Source organism: Oryza glaberrima, chromosome 5 (assembly GCF_000147395.1).
Source record: "Oryza glaberrima chromosome 5, OglaRS2, whole genome shotgun sequence".
Classification (NCBI taxonomy): domain Eukaryota; kingdom Viridiplantae; phylum Streptophyta; class Magnoliopsida; order Poales; family Poaceae; genus Oryza; species Oryza glaberrima.
The window spans coordinates 9,966,119-9,974,974 of NC_068330.1; the positions used below are offsets into that span (position 1 = coordinate 9,966,119).

At 42.3% G+C, this 8,856-nt stretch overlaps 1 long non-coding RNA gene across 1 annotated transcript; it reads right to left on the reverse strand.

Moving 5' to 3' along the window:
- Window positions 1-490: 490 nt before the first annotated feature.
- Window positions 491-3,622, reverse strand: LOC127775001 (uncharacterized). The gene is made up of 3 exons (XR_008017857.1): window positions 3,196-3,622; window positions 3,018-3,133; window positions 491-653 (listed from the first exon to the last, which is right to left on the reverse strand). It is a non-coding gene; the product is annotated as an uncharacterized LOC127775001 (long non-coding RNA).
- Between the last annotated feature and the right edge of the window lie 5,234 nt (window positions 3,623-8,856).

Below are 8,856 nucleotides of genomic sequence, written 5' to 3' on the forward strand. Positions count from 1 at the left end.
TGGCGTTGCAGTACATTGTATTACCACCAACCAACCGTTGCCTTATCTATTAATTGCCATGGTTCATTCAGTTGCAACATGAGTTTTTATTTGCAAAGGCAAACAGATCCAGTGGTAAAAACCCTATTGCTACGGACTTTTGCGCCGTGAGCCCTAACGACAAAATTCCATTGCAATCTCACCACTACTAGAAAAATAATTTATCGCCACGAAAAAAATCGTAGCATCAATGCTAAAATTGTGGCAATAGATACATGTTGCCACAATCTTAAAATTGTTGCTAGCCGTGGTAATAAATAGCGTGGTAATAGTGTTGGCACCTAGGGATGGAATACCCGAATACATGGAGCGTACACTGTACTAGTCCCATGATCAGTGGCTAGCACACGCATCCACAACATTGCTATCACATCCATACAACATACTTGGCATATAAATAGGCAAGTGGCTCTTATAACTTAGCGGTGCAAAGGTCTTACATAGTAGTTAGGCTGACCGGCCAAATAAAAGAGTTTAAACGCAGCGGAAAAGATAAAGATACATAAGTTCTTCAGTATGCCCATCTACCAAACCACACAGGCAACTGACTAGGAACCACCCTAGAAAGAACCATCCTTAGAAACTCCGGTAACACCTGCTTCCTGCAAACAAGACTAAAAACAACAACAAGAGGTGGGTCAATACACGAGGTATTGGCAAGTCCTACCCAAACCTTGGGAAACCTAGGACTATTGCAAGCTAAGTTCAAGGATGGCTATATTTGTGGCTCATTTTCAGCACAAAGCAAATTGTATTTCACAATAGCAAATAATAGTAGATTGCAACAAAACTTTGTAAATCAAAGGATAAACAACAGTAATAGTAACATTAATATTTTCATAGTACCATCCTTGCGCCCTCCATGGCAACAAGTAACAATTTTATTCTTAACCCACGCTGGACAAAAACCATCACCATTATTCACCATACCCATTTCATAATTTATTTAACAAAAATCACCAACACTATACTTGTATCATTTCACCAAGTCGCTCATGACCGTGAGCACGGCTAATCGATTAGTTTATACTCTGCAGAGTTTGTACAACTTTACCCACATGATGTGATAGAAGCCAAAAGGCTACACTCTAGTTGTTTTTGTACCCGTCGGTACCCCACACTCTACACATTGAATGTGGACTAGAGGTCACAACGAAGCCGTTACATTGCTTAAAGTCTAGCCTTGCATGAGCACGGAGAGTGTTTCTCCACATTGGCAATGAACCAATGCCGCTAGGAAAGGTAGGCCCCATCCTAATCCTAACGCCGTGAGGCGAACACATCCGTTCCCTCAACGAGGCACTATCCGTTATATTGGATATGCTTAGACGCCCATGCCATATGGCGAACACAACCGTTCCCATAGAGGGTCACATGGGTAGCTCCTATGAACCATCGCTCAGACTAGTCCCTACTACAACGGCCTCCCAATGCAAGGCTAAAAAGTAAACAACTTAATAAGCCAAGGTCGCCCCATAACCGACACATGTGGTTGCACGGTAATCTTAGTTGGTGACACATAGTTCAGTCCTTAATCGACTTGGGCGTACACTCCCCCTATCGGTGTGCAACTACCACCATATGCACACCACTTGCCGCCCAAGCCTAAAATCATCGTTTTTTTTCAATTTTCAATTTTCACAAAAATAACAGAGGCAACCCCTCCATGTCATTTTCTTTTTTCAATTATCCCATTTATAAATAGTGAATATCATGTCATAAGTAACCATCGGGAAATTCTAAGCATGGCTAAGCAATAGCTATATTAGTAGCTCGAATATACCCACGGTGGTGCTTGGATAGTACCACATAAATACCCATCCTAGTGGTTCAATAGTAAGGATAATCAATATATCAAGGTAGGTAATGCAGCAAATAGATCATTTCTACCAATACCCCATTTTCTTTATAAAACATCGCATGCAATTTATAAAATAATCAAGCATTTGCGAAGATATAGGATTCAACATGATCGAAGGAGGAATTGAATAGGACTTGCCTTGCTCAGTTGGTTACTCAAAAATAACTCTTGGTCCTACACACTCTCGTCAACAGCTACAATTGATTCGTCCTCTATTTAAATTTAAACGTACATTCAAATGAACATCCAATAAAACTCTAAGATAAAATATGATGCATGGTGCATGAACATGTTCAGTGTATAGAGGGTGATTTAATATAAATTTAGGGGAAAGAATCGCCTAAATCCGATGTTGTACGTGCAGGTTATCGCGTTTCTAATATTTAAAGTACGGTAAATACGAAGTTTACTATTTAAATTTAAATTAGTGAAAATTTTCACAACAGTGGTGATAATTTTGAGTGTACAGTATTAAAGGGAGCATTATTATGAATCTAACAAAATTTGGTTCACCTCAAACGGAGTTAAAATGAATTCTCTATGATTTTCCAAAGTTTAAGCATTTTATAGTGCATAAATAATTAACCGAAACCATTTTATTAATTTCTCTTTACAAAAGCCTGAAGCGTACTCTCTTTCCTACATGGAAAACGTATTACAGTAGTGCGCATACACTTAAAACAGTGGGGTCCACATGTACGTGTCTCGTGTATTTATCATTTCAACCCTACTCTTTTTATTATTTACATATAAGTCCAAGGTCCCACTTGTAAGTGTATTGGCGCTTTGTATTGGGAGCCCTAGAGTTTTGCTTATTTACGAATAGGGCCGGTCTTCTTCCCCAACAGGAAGGAACGAGGGGAGCGGCATGGGGGCGGCTCGGGACGGCCTTGCCGGCGGCGAGCGGCGGTGGGGCTGGCTAGAGCGGAGGCAGGGGTGGCTAGAGGAGGTTAACGTGCATCTCCTGGAGGCGGTGGCGCGGCCGGGGGTGTCTAAAGGCAGCGAGCGCCATGGCCGGCGTTGGCGGCGGTTCTGGACGTCGGCGGCCGGCGTGCTACGATCGACAGAGATTCGATTCCTTTCTAGGGGAGGGTCTAGGGACTACGAGAATCCTTACCCAGTGCGTGGTTGGAGTGGAGATGGTCCGAGGCGGCGTGGCGACGAGCTCCCGAGGCGGTCGGCGGCGACAATGGTGGCGGCGGATCTCCTGTCGAGGGGTCCTAAAATAGATTGCTGAAATGGATTTAGGGAGGTCCTATGATCCTGGTGGCGGGAGGAATCGAGAGGGAACTCACCGAGGCGACGGCTCGATGGTGTGGGTTCGGCGGCGGCGCTCTGTTCGGCCGGCGCGGGGCGCGACGGTGGCGCGGGCGTTCCCGGCGAATCAGAGAGTTTCGGTCTTCGGCTTTGGGTGTGGAGGTTGAGAGTGGTGTGGAGAGTAAGCTGGCGCGAGGGTTCGATTTATAGGCGAGGTAGGAGCGAGAGGCAAGCGCGGGGATTTGTCACGAACTGCTCGGCGTCTCTCGCGCGCGCAGGCGGTGGTCGGCGGGGAACACGGCTTGCAGCAGGCGTCGGCATTGCGCAGGGATTGCAGAGGGGGTGCAGGGGTATTCAGAGGGAGCCAAGGCGGTCGATCTCGCCTTGTCGCTTCGGGCGTCGGCTTTGGCAGGGGGCGGCGGCGTTGGATTGGCCACGGCGGCTGCGGTGGTCGGCGCCTGGGCGCGGCAGGGAATCGACAGGGATGGCGTCGGCTTTGTGCAGCCTTGGCACAGCGGGTTTCGCGGGCTGAGGGTGGCGCAGTGTCGCGTCGCGTCGTTGCTCGGGCAGAGAGAGAGAGGGAGAGCAAGAGAGCGGCAGCTCCGGGTTGGGCGAGCCGGCGAGGGACGCGGCGAAGGTAGCGGCAGGGCCTCGGGCAGGGGCGCACCAGCCTTGCCTCAGCTTTGCCAGCGGGAATCGCGGGCAGAGGTTGCTTGGTCGGCTTGGAAACGATGACCTCGATCTCGCACGCTAGGTGCTCGATGAATTGCCTGAAAGGAATAGATGGAGAGAAGGGAGAAAGACAGAGAGCAGGGATAAGGAGATGGTGGCTGACAGGTGGGGCCAATGGTCCTTAGGCCCACTGGTCAGAGAGATAACGGGAGAAGGGATGAGGTGAGGGGATTTTTCTCTGGGAATTTTCAAGAAGGCCGAGAGTTTGATTAATTTTTTTGGATATGCTACTGTGCTCAAAAGCTTGTGCAAAAATTTCTGGAGGTTAGTCTGGTCAAGACCTCCACTTGGTAAATTTTTGGGATTTTTCTCACGTGCAGTTTATTTTTTTGAAAATTCAAACAAGTTCACTGTTTTTATTTTAATTTGAATCAAATTTTGTATGCTTTCATCTTTTTAATTGAGATGCAAAACTTGTGAGATTTGTGAAAGGTTATTTCAAGTGTCTACCACTTATTTTAATTAGTTTCTTTTTGTTTATATTTATTGCATGCAAATGAGTTATGAGATGCATGGAAAATCCAAGAACACCAAAATTAACTTCAAATGACAAGGACAAGATCAAAATCAAATTTTTGCTAAGTTTTCTTCATTTTGTTTTTTTTTAGCTTCAAAGAATTCCTGGTATGTTACAAATAGGTTTTTGCAACGATTTTTATTTAGTTGTAATAAATTTTGATATTGCCATAAAATGGATGTGGCAAAAATATATATTGCAACACTTCACATCGTTGCAATAAATAACTATTGCCACCACTCCATGTGTGGCATTAGTTCTACGTACCAAATTAAATGTTTCAATATTAATTTATCATCCTAACTATTTTCTTTTGATATCTTGTCAAAGCCAGGATTCGAACCCAAAATCTCTCCCTCACGTGCACTCTCTACGACCAACTCACCTACGCATCAATTTTGTTTAAAAATGCATACAATTCCATTTGAGACTGCTTAACTGAGATTTGAATCATGAATTTGAGTATTTAAAAGATTTCAAATGAAAATTTTAAGTTTTAGATCTCATCGAGAGCTATAAATTTTATATAAAATTTGTCCTAATCCGTGTCCATATGAAAAGAATAAGTTAAATTATGAGATGATAATTTTTTATTGCAACGAATTTGTTGATCATGGCAATAGAAAATAGTGAAAAGTGCCATGTACTATGCAAATTGCCACAAAAATTAAATGTGTGGCGATAGAACATGTTTTTTTGCAATAGTAATGTTTTTTGTGGCGATAGCTCATTTCCTATTGCAACAAAAATACTGAATAAAACAACGATTGTAAATCGTTGCAACAAAGTATAGTTATTTGCCACAGAAAAAATATCATTGCGATAGTATAAAATATTGCCACGAATTATCTTTTGTTGTAATAAATTGGTGGCGATAGCTCAATTATCTTGTAGTGCACCTATTGCAACGGTTTTGGGCATATTGCAATGAATTCAAGCCGTTGCATAAGCCCGATTTCCTAGTAGTGGTTCAGGTGCAAGACGATCTCTGCATAGCTCAACCTTCTTTGCTTCAGTGTTCATGTCTGCAGCGACATATCTACCCAGATAGTTGAAGCGTTCCATGAACTCCATGAAGGGCATGTTTCCTTGCTTCAGGTTAAGAAACTCTTTCTTTTTGATCTCCATGAGACCAGCAGGGATGTGAGCAGATCTGAATCCCTCTCTGAAAACAGTCCATGTGATAGGCTCATCAGGAGGAATGAGAGTCTTGTATGTCTCCCACTAAGCAGCTGCTGCACCTTGCAGGTAGTAAGCAGCAAAGGTAGCCTTCTCTATAGAATCACATTGGCTAAGATTTAGCTTGATTTCAATATCACGAAGCCAATCATTTGCTGCAAGTGGATCAGCCGCAGAAGAGAACTGTGGCGGATGAGTTTGCTGAACATTTACCAACTTGGAAGGTGCTTGGTTAGCCTGCTGTGCCATAGCAGCCCCTATGTTCTCAGAGTTTGCCACCATCCTTTCAAAGAGCCGGTTCTGGTTCGCTAAGAGTTGAGCAAGGGATGGTTCATCGTCATGCCGCTCAGTGGTGGCGGCACGCCGACTACCCCCGGCATGTCCAGCGGAATGAGTGCCAGTACGAGGTTGACTAGCTCCCTCACCACTGGTGTCATCCGTGTGAGCAGCCATAGAGCGAGTATGTGTCATCTTGCACTCAAGGTACAAAAGTACATGAGCTGTTTGTGCAAAGACTTGATATATACATCACCCTAAATAAATATAATCCAGGAATGATTTTCTAATAGCTGAATTTACAAGTCATCCATCTCATATTTGCATAAAACAAATTTCTGGAGAGCAAGCAATTCATTCCAAAAAGGAGCATAAGTTTCATTCCAGTACATCAGTTTCAAAGGATCTAAGTGATCACAGATAGATAGAATTGGATAATGATCATAAGAAACCAAGTTCTTGCCTCGGTGTTATAAAATTCGACCATTACGAGGAATACATAATAGGGTGTCATCTCATACATCTTTTGGTAAAAGAAATGAAAGTTACACCCCATACATTTTTCCTTTAGTACACCATTCTATGGAACTTGGGAGAATCCGATAGGAGGTTGAGGCACCGTAGTTGACGGAGTGGCCATGGTTAAACGGTATTGTCTCCCATTCCGCTCAAACACGTAGAATGGTCCTAGCTACATCGGATCTCCAACAAGTGCAGGGTCTGGCATGGTTAGACGATTGTAGTGGAAACCAACTCTCATGCGGGCTCTAGTGTTTATATTCTGATAAATACCTATGGGAGGAGGCAAAGTCTCAGTAAGAGGTTGAAGTTCATGATTCCCATAAATAATGGCATTATCAAAGTGCCCTTGGTGCCCGAGTGGTTCTATTCGTCTATCAAGCATGATCACCCTAGCTTGCAATCTACGCAACTCGGCCATAGTTTTTGCGAGATATCTATCCATAGCACGAACTAGGCTGGCTAAGAATAGCTGTGGAGTGTCAATCTCTCTCATGTTTCCCTCAAGACCTGGATAGTAATTGGCAGTTGTTTGGTTTGTGCAAGCTGGAAAGTAGTGAAAGAACCCATCCATCCCTGGCCTATAGTGTCGGTAATACACAATCGCTTGAAATGCAGCCTGTATACACAGGGTGCATCCCAACCACAAGCTTGAAAGTAAAGGGATGGTTCATGGATCCAAATTCCCTGTATACACAGCTCAGCCATATAAGCTCGGAGAGATGAACTCCGTTCAAGAGAAAAGAAATGATACTCTGTTGGGTGGTTATGGCCAAGATGTTGCAGCATGAGCCACAAGATGTGAGGCAATGATCCTTCCTCATAACCTCCGGAATAGCCTAGTGGTCGCCACACAGAAGACACCTACAAGATTTGGAAATATAGACCAATTAGAATTTCAATTGAAAATCATTAGGATCTCGGAAATGGTGTTATGGTTATTTTATCATGTTCTCTCCAGCATACTATTATGCAATAGGTTGACCTTATTTCAACATGTGAATGCATAAATTTCTTGGTTAAATACATGCCTAAGGATTCCCTGGTTATATCCACATTATGGTATAAGATTTACAATTTTTACACACATATATTTATCTATAATGAATTTCTAAACTAGATGATGCAGTACTGAAACTATAGGTTGATCTGTGCTGTTCGAATTTTTAACCCAATGTCCAGACATGCAAAAATTCTAGGGATTCATAATTAAGTTGGGTAGCTACTGGAAATTGGCGAAAATTTAGCTACTGCATACTGGTCTGTGAAAAAATGTGAAGGACGACTGCTACATCCTCTAGAATCTGCGCAGCCTGGACTTTTGCAATTTTTAAAATAAGATGCAAGGTTGTAAAATTCGCACCAAAATTAGGACATGCTAAGAACTTAATGCAGAGGCTTCACAAAAATCTAGTGGCCTTTATATGACAAGAAATCTATGGTTAAAAACAAATCAATTCCATCCTGCCCCATACTACCACCTTCTAGGCCATCGATAAAAAAATAATTTTTTGAATTCAGCTTTGGAAAGGAGAAATTAGCTATTTATTACTGAGAAGTTTTCAAATCATTCAAGTACAAACTTGAATCGAATTTGTTTCATTCATTACTTAGTCTTCTCTATGAGTTACTACTTTTTCTTATTCATATATCATCCGATTCTATAGAATAAGGTGGAGTTTTAAAATCAAAACAAGATTCATAAGAAAGGAATTTATCCAAAAGGGCTAAGAAGTAATAATAGATTAAATTTTGCAAAAAAATATTATTAGTGAGGACATTACCCTCAAAATATTTTCTTTTGAAGCCTTACTACCATTCAGTCTTAAAAGGGTTCCTGCGGTCGGTCTTGGCTCTGATACCAATGCTGTCGGAAGCACTCCGAACCTCTTATTATATTTGAAGGATGAATAGCTAAACTCAATTCTTCCATCAAACATATTAAGAAATTCGACGCACCGAGAGAAAGATATATGAGACCTTGCTGGGCCTTTAGCCTGCCACGTAACTTCAGCCTGAGATGTTCCTGTTAAACCGCACGAAGGTGGCAACTAGATGTGTTACACATTCAGGAGACTTGACAAAAATGGCTAAAGATCTGCAACATCTCAAATATCTTTAACTCATACTAATGTTTAAAATGTTCCTAACAAAACACTTTCATCCAAGCACATGATATCTCAAACTTAGGAAGTTCTTTGTTCTAAGTCTTAGATAGAATCATACAACATAGTGCTTAGATACATATGGCCGACCGGCCAAATAGTTAGGTTCGTGGAAGCATCTTCTACCCAAAAGATCTTTCATGCAACCGACTATGGTAGACCCTAGTAAGAACCATCCTAGAAGAATGAAACATCCCCTGCGAAATCATCCTCCTTAGGAGTGATCTCACCTGCAACCAAGTCTAAACATACAACAATACAATAATACAAGCAATAGTCAGTACAAATAAATTGTACTGGCAAGCACCAAG